This window comes from Nicotiana tomentosiformis, chromosome 1 (assembly GCF_000390325.3).
Source record: "Nicotiana tomentosiformis chromosome 1, ASM39032v3, whole genome shotgun sequence".
Lineage (NCBI taxonomy): Eukaryota > Viridiplantae > Streptophyta > Magnoliopsida > Solanales > Solanaceae > Nicotiana > Nicotiana tomentosiformis.
Window position 1 is genome coordinate 51780421 of NC_090812.1, and position 18568 is coordinate 51798988.

An 18568-nucleotide genomic window follows, 5' to 3' on the forward strand; every position below is an offset into this window, starting at 1 on the left:
CACGCAGCATTTACTCATACAATACCTATTCCCTCAAGCTAAAGTTAGATACAATACTTACCTCGCTCCGAAGGCCACTTAATTCTCAATCACAGCTTTTTCTTTGGAATTCACCTCCAAACCACTCGTATCTATTCAAAAATGACTCAATAATATCAAACATTGCTAAAGGAATCAACTTTAATGAATAATTACTGATTTCCCAAATTTTTCTCCAAAAAGTCGAAAATCGACCCCGGGCCGCTTGGTCAAAACCCGAGGTTCGGACAAAAATTCATTTACCCATTCACCCCCGAGCCCGAATATGTAATTAGTTTTGGAATCCGACCTCAAATCGAGGTCTAAATTCCCGAATTTCCGAAATCCCTAGTTTTTACCCTAACCCCTAATTCTACAATGAAAACTCTAGATTTTAGGTTGATAATTCAAAAAATGTAATGGGTAATTGAAAGAAAATGGTTTAGAATCACTTACCAACACTTTGGATAAGAAATGACTCTTGAAAAATTGCCTCACACCGTTTGGTTTTTGAGAAAAATGAATTTTTGGCCAAATCCCATGTTTGGAATCTGTTAAGTGCTGGGCGACAGAGTTTATCGCGTTCGCGAGAGCACTGTCACGTTTGCGAAGAGTATAGGCTGCCAAGCCTTCGCGTTCGCGAGGCAGTGCTCGCGTTCGCATAGGCTACCCTTCCCTGGTCTTCGCGTTCGCGAGTCATTGTTCGCGTTCGCGATGAAGAAAAAGTTGTCTCCCCCTCCCCTGTGCCTAATACTACGCGTTCGCGATGGTCGTGTCGCGTTCGAGAAGGGTAATGCCCCCATCGCTTCGCGTTCGCGACCAAGCCTTCGCGTTCGCGAAGAAGAAATCCCAGCCTCATCAGTTTACCCTTTGCGTTCGCGAGAGGACCTTCGCGAACGCGAAGAAGGACATGCCAGAACCCAGACTCTGCAGAAACAAAACCAGATTTCCAAAGTTCAAAACATCTTGTGGCCTATCCGAAACTCACCCGAGCCCTCGGGGCTCCAAACCAAACATGCACACAAGTCTAAAAACATCATACGAACTTGCTCGCGTGATCAAGTTGCCAAAATAATACCTAGTACTACGAATTTAGTACCAAATCAAATGAAATTCTCAAGAACACTTTAAAATTCATATCTTCTCAATTGGACGTCCGAATCACGTCAAATCAACTCCAATTCTCACCAAATTTCACAGACAGGTCTTAAATATCATAATGAACCTGTACCGGGCTCCGAAACTAAAATACTGACCCGATACTAACAATGTCAAATATCAATCAATTCTTAAAAAAAAAATAATTTCCAAACTTTTAATTTTTATCAAAAATTTATAACTCAAAGTAGGGACCTCCGAATTCGATTCCGGGCATATGCCCAGGTCCCATAATTCAATACGGACCTATCTGGACTGTAAAAGCACAAATCCGGGCCCGTTTACCAAACATGTTGACTGAAATCAACTAAAATTAACTTTTCAAGGCATAAATTCTTATTTTCATCAATTTTTCACATAAAAGCTTTTCGGAAACCTACCCGGACTGTGCACGCAAATCGAGGAGGGTGAAAATGAGATTTTTAAGGCTTAAGAGTGCAGATTCAAGTTCTAAAATATAAGATGACCTTTTGGGTCATCACACATAAAAATTATTTTTTTAGCATAAAAATTTATTTGTAATTACCTAATAAGTGATCTTATTGTTAAATATATTTTACACCGTTAATGCGTGTAATTAAACTCTTTCTAGTGAGATACTTTTGTCATGCTAATATTTATTGAAGATTATTTTAACTTTTAAAGGATAAGTGTTGAGAAATTTTAGGTTATCATTGAAATGAATATTCTCTTAGGGGAACTTTACTACCAAATCACTTTACCATCACTTACTAACCACACCCATAACTCACTCCTTCCAGTGGATTTGGAAGTTAAGGATACCTCCAAAAATCAGACACTTCCTATGGCTTTGCGGCCACCAACGCTTGCCCACTAAGGCGTACTATCACCGCATTGGCATTCCCAATAATGCCACTTGTGTCCACTGTCACACTACTACGGAAACCATCCACCATCTCCTTGTAGAATGCCCGGCATTCAGACACATCTGGTCTGATTTTCACATGCTTCCGACAATTGCTGAACTTCCTACTTTTGAAACTAATCCACTCGAATGCCTCAAACAATTTATCTTACACATGGATACTCCCAACCCCCTTAATATCCCCAATTCCATCCTCATACCCTTATGTCTATGGCATATATGGCTCACTCGAAACGCTATTGTCTTTCGCAATGCCCACAAAACGCTCTCTTCGTCCCATATCATAAATTTGGCAGCTGAATTTTTCTACCTAGCAGGAATGACTGCTCGCTCAGCCAGTCGCATGCTCCTACATCTTAAATGGGACCCACCGACCACTACACCGTTGAAGCTAAATACTGATGGTTCGGTACACCTAGATACTGGACAGGCGGGGTTGGGAGGTGTCATACGTGACTCCGCAGGAAATTGACTTACGGGTTTTGCGGGGCCCACATCTCTCATGGTAGTGTGGAAACTGAATTATGAGCGCTCTATCATGGATTACAATTAGCTGTTAATCGTGGCTATAAACCTATTGAAAAAAACACTGATGCCCAAGCAGTTACTACACTTTTACAGACCTCCCAACCTTTATATGCTAATATCATAAATGATTGAAGGTTTCTTCTCGCGAGACTGGATGATCCTACTATTCTTTTGACTTACAAGGAGCAAAACCAAGTAGCAGATCTATTAGCTAAGTTTGGATGCAACATGGGCCCCACAGTCGGCATCACTGTTTTTTGTACAGTCACCACCTTTTATCCAAACAGCTTTGAAAGACGATCGCTCAGGCACACTTTTTTGTCAAAAGGGTTCCCTCTCAAACCCTACAGCAGTCACTCAGTTTGCAACGTCCCCTTGGACCATATTTTTGTATCTCCCGTGACACGGGAATCGGTAGTGGTAGCTTTAGTTACCCGAACCTCCCCTATGTAATGACCCAGTAAGTGGTCAACCCCTTAGATTAGTGTTTTCGTGTTTACGTGCTCCCGGTACTCATCCGCCTTAATATAATATAAATAGTTATCTTTTGAACAAAAAAAAAGAATATTCTCTTAGGTTTTATAAATTAACCAAATCAAAATGAAGAAAGGAATACTTAAATATCTGTTATTCACCGACAAATTGCCGATTTTTTGGGGGTAAATGACAAGCTGTCAAGTGATCAAGACTAATATGTGAGTAAACGATCAAATATCAATTACTACGTTTAAGTTTCAAAATAAAAATGATGAAAGAAATATGAGATCAAAATGCAAAATTGCAAGTGAAGAAATGTAATGATCAACAATACATTTATGGGCAGAACTAGTGTGTTTTCCTTAAGGTGGCTACTTTTGCTGCAACATATAAATTAATGGAAATGTAACTTCTTCTCTTGTTTTTTTTCCTGCACTTAAGCAATAAGCATGTTCTACTGACTGAATTGACTTGCAAATGTAATCCATGAGCTAAAATGGTCTCAGTTAACTGCTAAATACAAGTCCACTTACTTGAAAACAAACACAAGATTAGTACTTACAAAGTCATAGTAGGACTACTCTATACACACACAAAAATGATAGTAAAACTAAAAACAAGAAACAAGACCACAAAATTTTCTTGCTAATTATGGTCAATATCATGTATATGAGCAATGATTCAAATCGAGAGGTTAAATGCAGTCTAGTAATATATTCACGTAAGACAGAGTTTGGTTAGATAATTTGATAAGCCATGATTTTTTCCGTATTTCAGAATACGGTTAACATATTAACTAATTGTTATGATAAACTAAATTGATTTTTTGCTATATGTTTTCTATAGTTCCTCGACGTGACATGAGAAAATGCGTTTGTTTACAAATTAGTGCATATGCGGATAAGGAAACAACTTTAAGGTTTATACATTTTTCACCGCACAAATAATGAAACAAAATTAATTTAGCCATGCAATCAAAAATTAAATTCAGGTTTTGGTAGGTTTATAAGTTAGGTATAATTTTGAATTCTGAAATCTAATTGTAAAGCATTATAGAAAGTTATTTACAAGCTTCCCGTATTTTATAATTTTGGGATTCTTTTCAACTCTAGCATGCCCTCCTCAAACCAACTATAAAAGACCCCATCTTTGTTCCTTTGTTTTCATCCACACTCGCATTCTCTACTTTCTCTCTTTACCTTTCCTCCATTTTGCAAATGATATTTGAGTTTTTTTTTTTCAATGTCATATAAATGGTCCAAAGAAAATGTTGAATGGAATTGCTCTCTTCATTTGGTAGAGGCATGGGCAGTGGCATGTCCCCTCCAGGATTAGGCATCGGGGTACCTTCGATTGTAGTCATTTCAAATATGTCGCAACTTCTTTAGTCAACTCGTTCAACACTATATTAGGTTCTTTCACAATCTTATCAGTCAAATTTGAAAAATGTGCATGATTTTCTAGATCTAGTCGCATAACTATGATGAAAAATCATGCACATTCTACAAATGTTGTTGACAAGATTGTGAAGTTACCTAATGTAGTAGTAAACGAGCTGGCTAAAAAAGTTGCAACATGCTTAAAACGGCTCCAATCTAAGGTCCCCCTATTCAAAATCTTGGAGAGGACATGTCACTTACTATGCCTTTTAATGTTGATTACACCTTGGCTTTCAATATGTTCGTATCTGTCATAATACGGAATTCTCACCGTCGGGACCGTGATGGCGCCTAACATTTCACTTGCTAGGTAAGCCAACGTTAGAGAATCATTTAAACCAATTCTTATTCCATTTAGTAAATAACAATAATTAGCTAAGATAAAATATAATAAGTGCGGAATAATATAAAACCTGTATTAATTACTAACACCCGAATCTGGAGTCACAATTCACGAGCATTCTAGAATTTACTACAAGTAATAGTCTGAAAGAAATACAATTGTCTGAATGAAAGAAACAGTAGAACTAAAAAGATTGACCGGGACTTCAAGGTTTGCGAACGCCGACAGATCTACCTTGAGTCTCCGGATAACGGTCCGATAGCAAAATCTCGATCAACCCGAGCCGGTACCAAAATCAGCACAGAAAGTGAAGAGTGCAGTATCAGTACAACCGACCCCATGTACTGGTAAGTGTCGAGCCTAACCTCCACGAAGTAGTGACAAGGCTAAGGTAAGGTACCTACAAATTAACCTATACAATTTAACAGTGTATATACAAGTAATAATAATGAAGAGCTAGACAGGAAGTATCGGGAGGGGGAAATATGCTGGGGGAAATACGAGATAAGGAAACTACAGCAGAATGATAACTGGAACAACCAATATACTATGAATCAGCAGAAACAACAGATACAGTAAAGGAAAAGCGCACGGCATCACCCTTCGTGCTTTTACTCTCAATCTCACCATAAATCAATAGAAACGGTACGACATCACCCTTCGTCTTTTTACTCTCAATCTCACCATAAATCAATAGAAACGGCACTGCATCACCCTTCGTGTTTTTACTCTCAATCTCACCATAGATCAATAGAAACGGTACGGCATCACCCTTCATGCTTTTACTCTCAATCTCACCATAAATCAATAGAAACGGCACGGCATCACCCTTCGTGCTTTTAACACTCTCCCTTACTATAATGCAATGCATAAATAACAACAGGGAGATAGAATAACAAGTACAATCCTTACTTTATTATTTGGTTCCACAATATCAATCTCAACTTTGAAATAAATTCTCAATTATCACCAGAAAATCTGTAAACATGATAAGAACGATCAATTTAACACTAGTATAAACACGTAGCAATTAGGCGTAGGAAAGAGACAATATAAGAAAAATGAAAGAAACAGGGAAAACAGGTAAATTGGAGGCGCATAAGTACTCGTCACCTCACATATACGCCGCTCACATGAATTTCACATAGCAAATAGTCTAACGTTCCTAATTCCCTCAAGTCAGGGTTAGACACAACACTTACCTTACTCTGAAAGTCACTTAATTCTCAATCACAGTTTTTTCTATAAAATTCACCTCCAAACCACTCGTATCTATTCAAAAACGACTCAATAATATCAAATATTGACAAAGGAATTAATTACATTGCATAAATTTAGATTTCCCAACTTTTCTCCAAAAAGTTAAAAATCGACACCGGGTCCGCTTGGTCAAAACCCGAGGTTCGGACTAAAATTCATTTACTCATTCACCCCCGAGCCCTGATATATAATTGGTTTTGGAATCTGACCTCAAATTAAGGTCTAAATCCTTAAATTTTCGAAATCCCTAATTTCTACCCTAACCCCTAATTCTACCATGAAAACTCTAGATTTTAGGTTGATAATTTATAAAATGTAATGGGTAATTGAAAGAAAATGGTTTATAATCACTTACCAACACTTTGGGGAAGAAAATGACTCTTGCAAATCGCCTCTCACCGTTTGGTTTTTGAGAAAATGAATTTTTTTGGCTGAATCCCGTGTTTGGATTCTATTAAGTGCTAGGCGACAGTGTTCATCGTGTTTGCGAGAACACTGTCGCATTCACGAAGGGTATAAGCTACCAAGCCTTCGCATTCGCGAGACCATGTTCGCGTTCGCCTAGGCTACCCATCCCCCTGGCCTTCGCATTCACGAGACATCGCTCGCGTTCGCGATGAAGGAAAGGCTGACCCCCAAGTGCCTAACACTACGCGTTCGCGATGAGCTTGTCGCATTCGCGAAGGGTAACCCCCCCATCGCTTTGCGTTCGCGACCAAGCCTTCGCATTTGCTAAGAAGAAACTTCTGGCCCTCCTGTGAACGCGAAGAGTAACGCCCCCATCGCTTCGCGTTTGCGACCAAGCCTTCGCGTTCGCTAAGAAGAAAATTCCGGCCTCACCAGTTTACTCTTCGCGTTCACGGGAGTACCTTCACGAACGCGAAGAAGGACATGCCAGAACATTCCGTGGCCTATCCGAAACTCACCCGAGCCCTCGGGGCTCAAACCAAACATGCACACAAGTATAAAAATATCATACGAACTTGCTCGCGCGATCAAATCGCCAAAATAACACCTAGAACTACAAATTTAGCACCAAATCAAATGAAATTCTCAAGAACACTTTAAAATTTCTATCTTACTAGACGTCTGAATCACGTCAAATCAACTCCCTTTCTCACCAAATTTCACAGACAAGTCTTAAATATCATAATAAACCTGTACCGGGCTCCGAAATCAAAATACGGACCCGGTACTAACAATACCAAACATAAATAAATTCTTAAAAATAAATAATTTTTTGACTTTTTAATTTTCATCAAAAATTCATAACTCGAGCTAGGGACCTCCGAATTCGATTCCGGGTATACGCCCATGTCCCATTATTCGATACACACCCACCGGGACTGTCAAAATGTAGATCTGGGCCTGTTTACCAAAAATGTTGACTGAAATCAACTAAAATCAACTTGTAAGGCAAATATTCTTATTTTCAACATAAACGTTTTCCGGAAACATGCCCGGACTGCGCACGCAAATCGACGATGGTAAAAATGAGATTTTTAAGGCTTAAGAGCATAGAATCGAGTTTTAAAACATAAGATGATCTTTTGGGTCATCATATTCTACACCTCTAAAACAACCGTTCGTCCTCGAATGGACATAGAAAAGGACCTGAGCTGGTGAAAAGGTGTGGATATCTACTCCGCATATCGGACTCTGACTCCCAAGTAACTGCCTCAACAGGTTGACCTCTCCACTGTACTCGAACTGAAGGGTAACTCTTTGATCTCAACTAGCGTACTTGTCGGGCTAGAATAGCCATCGGCTCCTCCTCGTAAGTCGAATCCTTGTCCAACTGGACAGAGTTGAAATCTAACACATATGACGGATTGCCGTGATACTTTTGAAGCATGGACATATAGAACACCGGATGAACTGATGATAACCCTGGTGGAAATGCAAGCATGTAAGCCACCTCTCCCACTCTCTCCATAATCTAAAAAGGTCCGATATACCTAGGGATCAACTTGCCCTTCTTTCCGAACCTCTTTACACCCTTCATGGGTGATACCCGAAGTAACACTCTCTCCCCAACCATGAATGCAACATCACGAACTCTACGGTCGGCATAACTCTTCTGCCCAGACTGAGCTGTGCAAAGTCGATCCTGAATAATATTGATCTCATCCAAGACATCCTGTACTAATCCTGTGCCCAATAACCGAGCCTCCTCCGACTCGAACCACCCAGCTGGCGACCGGCACAACCTACCATATAATGCCTCATAGGGAGCCATCTGAATGCTTGACTGGTAGCTGTTATTGTATGCAAACTCTGCAAGGGGCAAGAACTTATCCCTTGATCCTCTGAAGTCTATAACACATGCGCGGAGCATATCTTCCAAGATCTGAATAGTACGCTCGGACTGCCCGTCCGTATGAGGATGGAATGATGTGCTCAACTCAACCAGCATACCCAACTCACAATGTACTGCCCTCCAGAAGTTCGAGGTGAACAGCATACCTCGATAAGAAATGATAGACACGGGCACACCATGAAGACGGACGATCGCACGAATGTAAATCTCTGCCAACAGCTCCGAAGAATAGGTAACTGCCACGGGAATGAAGTGCGCTGACTTGGTCAGCCTGTCCATAATGACCCAAACTGCATCGAACTTCCTCTGAGTCCGTGGGAGTCCAACACCAAAATCCATAGTGATACGCTCCCACTTCCACTCAGGAATCTCTAACCTCTGAACTAAACAACCAGGTCTCTGATGCTCACACTTTACCTGCTGGCAATTTAACCACTGAGATATATAAGCAACTATATCCTTCTTCATTCGCCTCTACCAATAATGCTGCCGCAAGTCCTGATACATCTTGGTGGTGCCCGGATGAATAGAATATCGGGAACTATGGGCCTCCTCAAGAATCAACTCACGAAGTCCATCCACATTAGGCACACAAATACGACCATGCATCCTCAAAAATCCATCATCTCCAACAGTTTCCTGCTTGGCACCACTGTGCCGCACTGTGTCTCTAAGGATAAGTAAATGAGGATCGTCATCCTATCGACCTCTGATTTGCTCAAACAAAGAAGACCGAGTAACTACACAAGATAGAACACGGCTGGGCTCAGAAACATCCAACCTCACGAACTGATTGGCCAAGGCCTGAACATCCAATGCATGCGGTCTCTCACCAACTAGAATATAAGCAAGGCTACCCATACTGACTAACTTTCTACTCAAAGCATCGGACACCACATTGGCCTTCTCGACATGATACAATATAGTGATATCATAGTCTTTCAATAGCTCCAACCACCTCCTCTACCTCAAATTGAGTTCCTTCTACTTGAACAAATACTGCAAGCTTCGATGATCCGTGAATACCTCACATTGTACGCCATAAATATAGTGCCTCTAAATCTTCATCGCGTGAAAAATGGCTGCCATATCTAGATCATAAACAGGGTAATTCTTCTCGTGAACCTTCAGCTGTCGTGAAGCATATGCAATAACCTTGCCACCCTGCATCAATACCGCACCCAGACCAATACGAGATGTGTCACAATATACTATATAAGATCCTGAAACTGTGGGTAACACCAATACCAGTGCCGTAGTCAAAGCTATCTTAAGCTTCTGGAAGCATGTCTCACACGCGTCTAACCACCTGAATGGGGAACCCTTCTGGGTCAACCTGGTCAACGGGGCTGCTATGGATAAAAACACCTCCACAAATCGACGGTAGTAGCCCGCCAAACCCACAAAACTACGGATCTCTATAGCGGATGTAGGTCTAGGCCAGTTTTGAACTGCCTCAATCTTCCTAGGATCCACCTGAATGCTCTCTACTAATACAACGTGACACAAAAAAGCAACTGAACTCAACCAAAACTCACATTTTGAGAACTTAGCATATAACTGGCTATCTTTCAGACTCTGAAAAATGATCTGAAGGTGCTGCTCATGTTCCTCTCGGTTGTGGGAGTAGACCAAGATATCATCAATAAACACAATCACAAAGGAATCCAAGTAGGGCTTGAACACTCAGTTCATCAAATCCATGAATGCTGCTGGGGCATTTGTCAGCCCAAATGACATAACTAGAAACTCATAATGGCCACACCAAGTTCGAAAAGCTGTCTTGGGACATCGGATGCCCTTATCCTCAACTGATGGTAGCCAGATCTCAAATCAATATTTGAAAATACCTGGGCACCCTGAAGCTGATCAAATAAATCATCAATCCTCGGCAATGGGTACTTGTTCTTCATGGTGACTTTGTTCAACTGCCGATAATCTATACACATCCTCATCGATCCATCTTTCTTCATCACAAACAACACAGATGCACCCCAGGGTGAGACACTATGTATAATGAAGCCCTTATCAAACAAATCTTGTAACTGTCCCTTCAATTCTTTCAACTCTGGCGGGGCCATGCGGTATGATAAAATGGAAATGGGCTGAGTGCCCGGAGCCAAATCAATGCAGAAATCAATGTCCCTATCGGGTGGCATCCCCGGCAAGTCACCAGGAAACACCTCTGGAAACTCACGAACAACTGGCACTGAATCCATGGAAGGAACCTCTGTACTAGAATCACGGACATAAGCTAAATAAGCTAGACACCCATTCTCGACCATATGCCGAGCCTTCACATAAGAGATAACCCTACTGGCGGAATGGCCAAGAATCCATCTCCACTCTAATTGAGGCAACCACTGCAAGGCTAAGGTCACCGTCTTGGCGTGACAATCTAATATAGGTTGACCTCTCCACTACACTCGAACTGAAGGGTAACTCTTTGATCTCAACTGGCGTACTTGTCGGGCTAGAATAGCCATCGGCTCCTCCTCGTAAGTCGAATCCTTGTCCAACTGGACAGAGCTGAAATCTAACACATAGGACGGATCGCCGTGATAATTTTGAAGCATGGACACATGGAACACTGGATGAACTAATGATACCCCTGGTGGCAATGCAAGCATGTAAGCCACCTCTCCCACTCTCTCCATAATCTAAAAAGGTCCGATATTCCTAGGGCTCAACTTGCCCTTCTTTCCAAACCTCTTTACACCCTTCATGGGTGATACCCGAAGTAACACTCTCTCCCCGACCATGAATGCAACATCATGAACTCTACGGTCGGCATAATTCTTCTGCCTGGACTGAGTTGTGAAAAGTCGATCCTAAATAATCTTGATCTCATCTAAGGCATCCTGTACTAAGCCTGTGCCCTACAACCAAGCCTCCCCCAACTAGAACCACCTAGCTGGAGACCGGCACCACCTACCATATAATGCCTCATAGGGAGCCATCTGAATGCTCGACTAGTAGCTATTATTGTATGCAAACTCTGCAAGGGGCAAGAACTTATCCCTTGATCCTCCAAAGTCTATAACACATGCGCGGAGCATATCGTCCAAGATCTGAATAGTACGCTCGGACTGCCCGTCCGTCTGAGGATGGAATGATGTGCTCAACTCAACCAGCGTACCCAACTCAGAATGTACTGCCCTCCAGAAGTTCGAGGTGAACAGCGTACGTCGATCAGAAATGATAGACACGGGCACACCATGAAGACGGACGATTGCACGAATGTAAATCTCTGCCAACCGCTCCGAAGAATAGGTAACTGCCATGGGAATGAAGTGCGCTGACTTGGTCAGCCTGTCCACAATGACCCAAACTGCATCGAACTTCCTCTGAGTCCGTGGGAGTCCAACACCAAAATCCATGGTGATACGCTCCCACTTCCATTCAGGAATCTCTAACCTCTGAACTAAACAACCATGTCTCTGATGCTCACACTTTACCTGCTGGCAATTTAAGCACTGAGATACATAAGCAATTATATCCTTCCTCATTCGCCTCTACCAATAATGTTGCCGCAAGTCCTGATACATCTTGGTGGAGCCCGGATGAATAGAATATCGGGAACTGTCGGTCTCCTCAAGAATCAACTCACGAAGTCCATGCACATTAGGCACACAAATACGACCATGCATCCTTAAAAATCCATCATCTCCAACAGTTTCCTGCTTGGCACCACTGTGCCGCACTGTGTCTCTAAGGACAAGTAAATGAGGATCGTCATCCTGTCGATCTCTGATTTACTCAAACAAAGAAGACCGAGCAACTGTACAAGATAGAATATGGCTGGGCTCAGAAACATCTAACCTCACTAACTGATTGGCCAAGGCCTGAACATCCAATGCATGCGGTCTCTCACCAACTAGAATATAAGCAAGGCTACCCATACTAGCTAACTTTTTACTCAAAGCATCAGACACCACATTGGCCTTCCCGACATGATACAATATGGTGATATCATAGTCTTTCAATAGCTCCAACCACCTCCTCTACCTTAAATTGAGTTCCTTCTACTTGAACAAATACTGCAAGCTTCGATGATCCGTGAATATCTCACATTGTACGCCATAAAGATAGTGCCTCTAAATCTTCATCGCGTGAAAAATGGCTGCCATATCTAGATCATGAACAGGGTAATTCTTCTCGTGAACCTTCAGATGTCGCGAAGCATATGCAATAACCTTGCCACCCTGCATCACTACCGCACCCATACCAATACGAGATGTGTCACAATATACTGTATAAGATCCTGAACCTATGGGTAACACCAAACCAGTGCCGTAGTCAAAGCTATCTTAAGCTTTTGGAAGTGCATCTCACACTCGTCTGACCACCTGAATGGGGCACCTTTCTGGGTCAACCTGGTCAACGGGGCTACTATGGATTAAAACACCTCCACAAATCGACGGTAGTAGCCCGCCAAACCCACAAAACTACGGATCTCTGTAGTGGATGTGGGTCTAGGCCAGTTTTGAACTGCCTCAATCTTCCTAGGATCCACCTGAATACTCTCTGCTAATACAACGTGACACAGGAAAGCAACTGAACTCAACCAAAACTCACATTTTGAGAATTTAGCATATAACCGGCTATCTCTTAGACTCTGAAGAATGATCTGAAGGTGTTGCTCATGTTCCTCTCGGTTGTGGGAGTAGACCAAGATATCATAAATAAACACAATCACAAAGGAATCTAAGTAGGGCTTGAACACTCGGTTCATCAAATCCATAAATGCTGCTGGGGCATTTGTCAGCCCAAATGACATAACTAGAAACTCATAATGGCCACACCAAGTTCGAAAAGTTGTCTTGGGGACATCAGATGCCCTAATCCTCAACTGATGGTAGACAGATCTCAAATCAATCTTTGAAAACACCTGGGCACCCTGAAGCTGATCAAATAAATCATCAATCCTCGGCAATGGGTACTTGTTCTTCATGGTGACTTTGTTCAACTGCTGATAATCTATACACATCCTCATCGATCCATCTTTCTTCATCACAAACAACACAGATGCACCCCAGGGCGAGACACTAGGTATAATGAAGCCCTTATCAAACAAATCTTGTAACTGTTCCTTCAATTCTTTCAACTCTGGCGGGGCCATGCGGTATGATAGAATGGAAATGGGCTGAGTGCCGGAGCCAAATCAATGTCCCTATCGGGTGGCATCCCCGGCAAGTCACCAGGAAACACCTCTGGAAACTCACGAACAACTAGCACTGAATCCATGGAAGGAACCTCTGCGCTAGAATCACGGACATAAGCCAAATAAGCTAGACACCCCTTCTCGACCATATGCCGAGCCTTCACATAAGAGATAACCCTATTGGCGGAATGGCCAAGAATCCATATCCACTCTAATCGAGGCAACCCCTGCAAGGCTAAGGTCACCGTCTTGGCGTGACAATCTAATATAGCATGATAGGGTGACAGCCAATCCATACCCAGTATGACATCAAGATCAACCATATCAAGAAGTAGAAGATCTACACGAGTCTCAAGAATCCCAATGGTGACCACACATGAACGATAAACACGATCTACAACAATAGCATCCCCCACTGGCGTGGACATATACATAGGAGAACTCAAGGAATCACGGGGCACAACCAAATATGAAGCAAAATAGGATGACACATAGAGTAAGTAGTCCCCTGATCAAATAGAACTAAAGCATCTCTACTGCAAACTAAAACAGTACAAGTGATAACAGTGTCAGATGACTCAGTCTCAGGCCTGGCTGGGAAAGCATAACATCAGGGCTGGGGCCCACCACCCTAAACTACGTCCCTGGGATGGCCTATAACTGGCTGGTCTCCACCTCTAACGACCTGACCTCCACCTCTAACAACCTAGCCTCTACCTCTGGCTGCCTGACCCTTGCCTCTGGCTGGCTGAGAAGGTGGTGCAGCAACTGGTGCCGGAACCATGGCACGAGAACTCTGATGCTATGAGCTACCCGTTTCTCGAGGGCAAAATCTAGCAATGTTCCTCGGATCACCACAAGTATAACATAACCTCGGCTGTTGTGACTGTTGACCCTGAAACTGACCCTGTCGACCTGAGTAACCACCCTGATAACTCTGGGGTGGATGTGCACTAATAGGAGCTGATAGTGCATTGTAGGATGGCTGGTCAGAATAAGGCATATGAGGACCACGACTACCTGAGGCACCGTGGGATGCCTGGAGTGCTGAATGAGATGGCCTGGGAGTATGGCCTCTACCAAAAGTACCACTTCCTCTAGATGAGGCACAGCTGAACTCACCGGAGTAACGAGGCCTCTTATCAGACCCCTGACCTCCCTGAGCAAGAACAATCTCGACTCGTCTTGCGACATTAGCAGCCGCATGAAAAGAAATTTCACTCCCAGTCTCCTTAGCCATCTGCAATCTGATAGGCTGAGCAAGTCCATCAATAAACCTCCTCACCCTCTCTCTCTCTTGGTGACATGGGTATTGCGCTCGTCTGGGCCACACTCTCCATAAGGCCCACCAAACAGACCAAAGCGTCCTGAAGTACTGGGGTGGCAATGAACCCCTCTGGAACCTGAGCTGGTCCGACAGGAACAGTCTGTGCTGGAACCTCCTCGTGGAGCTCTATCTGAGGCTCCACTTCTGGGGCTGCTGCTCGGGCTCTGGACTGAGCCCCGCCCCTACCTCGGCCTCGACCTCTGCCCCGCGTAGGAGCTGCCACTAGAGGCTTTGGTTGCTGCTCAGATGAGGAAGTGGTACGTGTTCTCGCCATCTGCGAGAGAACAAGAGTAGAAGAGTTCAATTAGTATTGAGAAAACAACATCGCGATAGAGGAGAATAGAAGTGAAATTTGTTCCTAAACTTCATAGCCTCTAGAAGATAAGCACAGACGTCTATGTACCGATCCAGACCCTACTAGTAGGATTTTATTCGGTTGTTGTTGTTGTTATCTCCGTACCGATCCTCCAGACTCTATTAAGCTTTCTCGTGAATCGTGAGACCTAGGTAACCTAGTGCTCTGATACCAATTTATCACGACTCAGAATTCCCAGTGTCCGGGCCATGATGGCGCCTAACATTTAACTTGCTAGGCAAGCCAACGTTATAGAATCATTTAAACCAATTCTTATTCCATTCAGTAAATAACAATAATTATCTAAGATGAAATATAATAAGTGCGGAATAATATAAACATTGAATTAATTTTACCACCCGGATCTGGAGTCATAATTCATGAGCATTCTAGAATTTACTCCAAGTAACAGTCTGAAAGAAATACAATTGTCTCAATAAAAGAAATAGTAGAACAGAAAAGATAGACGGGGACTTTAAGGTCTGTGAACGCCGACAGATCTACCTTGAGTCTCCGGTTAGCGGTTCGATAGCAAAATCTCGATCAACCCGAGGCGGTACCAAAATATACACAGAAAGTGCAGAATGCAGTATCAATACAATTGACCCCATGTACTGGTAAGTGTCGAGCCTAACCTCGACAAAGTAGTGACGAGGCTAAGGCAAGGCACCTACAGATCAACCTGTACAATTTAACAGTGTATATAAAAATAACAGTAATGAAGAGCCAGACAGGAAGTATCGGAAGGGGGAAACATGCTGGGGGAAATACGAGATAAGAAAACTACAGCAGAATGATGACTGGAACAACCAATATACTATGAATCAACAGAAACAACGAATACAGTAAAGGAAAAGTGCACGGCATCACCCTTCGTGCTTTTACTCTCAATCTCACCATAAATCAATAGAAACGGTACGGCATCACCCTTCGTGCTTTTACTCTAAATCTCACCATAAATCAATAGAAAGGGCACGGCATCCCCCTTCGTGCTTTTAACACTCTTTCTTACCATAATGCAATGCATAAATAACAACAGGGAGATAGAATAACAAGTACAAGCCTTATTCAACATTTGGTTCCACAATATCAATCTCAACTTTGAAATAAATTCTCAATTATCACCAGAAAATCCATAAACATGATAAGAACGATCAATTTAACAACACTAGTATAAACATGTAGAAATTAGGCATAGAAAAGAGATAATATAAGAAAAACGGAATAAACAGGGAAAACAAGTAAATTGGTGGCGCATAAGTACTCGTCACCTCACATATACGCCGCTCACATGAATTTAACATAGAAAATAATCTAAGGTTCCTAATTCCCTCAAGTCAGGGTTCGACACAACACTTAACCTTGCTCCGAAGGTCACTTAATTCTCAGTCACAGCTTTTCCTCTAGAATTCACCTCCAAACCACTCGTATCTATTCAAAAATGACTCAATAATATCAAATATTTCCAAAGGAATTAATTACATTGCATAAATTTAGATTTCCCAACTTTTTCTCCAAAAATTTAAAAATCGACCCCGTGCCCGCTTGGTCAAAACCCGAGGTTCGGACCAAAATCCATCTACACATTCACCCCCGAGCCTGGATATATAATTGGTTTTGGAATCCGACCTCAAATTGAGGTCTAAATCCTTAAATTTTTGAAATTCCTAGTTTCTACACTAACCCCTAATTCTACCATGAAAACTCTAGAGTTTAGGTTGATAATTCATGAAATGTAATGGGTAATTGAAAAACAATGGTTTAGAATCACTTACCAATACTTTGGGGAACAAAATGACTCTTGAAAATCGCCTCTCATCATTTGGTGTTTGAGAAAATGAATTTTTTTGGTTAAATCCCATGTTTGGATTCTATTAAGTGATGGGCGACAGTGTTCATCGCATTCGCGAGAACACTGTCGCATTTGCGAAGGGTATAGGCTGCCAAACCTTCGCGTTTGCGAGACCATGTTCGCGTTCGCGTAGCCTACCCCTCCCCCTGGCCTTCGCGTTCGCGAGACATCGCTCGCGTTCGCGATAAAGGAAAGGTTGAGCCCCCCCCCTCCCCCAGTGCCTAACACTGTGCGTTCGCGATGAGCTTGTTGCGTTCGCGAAGGGTAACGCCCCCATCGCTTCGTGTTCACGAACAAGAAAATTCCGGCCTCATCAGATTACTCTTCGCGTTCGCGGAAGTACCTTCGCGAATGCGAAGAAGGACATGCCAGAACACCTGCTGCAGCAAAATACCAGGTTTTCCCAAATCCAAAACATCCTGTGGCCTATCCGAAACTCACCCGAGCCATCGGGGCTCCAAACCAAACAAGTACACAAGTCTAAAAACATTATACGAACTTGCTCGCGCGATCAAATTGCCAAAATAACATCTAAAACTATGAATTTAGCACCAAATCAAATGAAATTCTCAAGAAAACTTTAAAATTCCTATCTTCTTAACTAGACGTCCGAATCACGTCAAATCAACTCTGTTTCTTAAAAAATTACACAGACAAGTCTTAAATATCATAATGAACCTGTACCGGGCTCCGGAACCAAAATACGGACCCGGTACTAACAACGTCAAACATAAATCAATTTTTAAAAACAAATAATTTTTAGACTTTTTAATTTTCATCAAAAATTCATAACTCGAGCTAGGGATCTCCAAATTCGATTTCGGGCATACGCCCAGGTCCCATAATTCGATATCGACCCATCGGTGCCGTCAAAACATGGATCCGAGCCCGTCTACCAAAAATGCTGACTGAAGTCAACTAAAATCAACTTTTAAGGTAAAAATTCTTATTTTCATCAATTTTCAACATAAAAGTTTTTCGGAAATACGCCCGGACTGCACATGCAAATCGAGGAGGGTAAAAATAAGATTTTTAAGTCTTAAGAGCGCAGAATCGAGTTCTAAAACATAAGATGACCTTTTGGGTCATCACAGTATCTCTACACTTTCTTTGTTTGTGTAAATGTATTTCTAAAGAAAAAAAAGTCTAGGAAAATAGAAGATATTGTACTCTGAGATGTATTTTTACAGAGCATAGCTTGAATTATGATGAAATATTAATGCTTCTGATTATGGATGTACAAAAAAAACCGATAATTCGAATTAAATCGGGAAAAAAAATCGATTGTGGTTTGGTTTGATTTGGTTTGGTATTGAAAAATAAAACCCGACCATAATTGGCTTGGTTTGGTTTTAACTAATAAAAGTCAAACCGAAACCAAACCAATCTGATAGTACATTTATACAATTTTTAAAAATATTTTATACAAATAAATATTTAT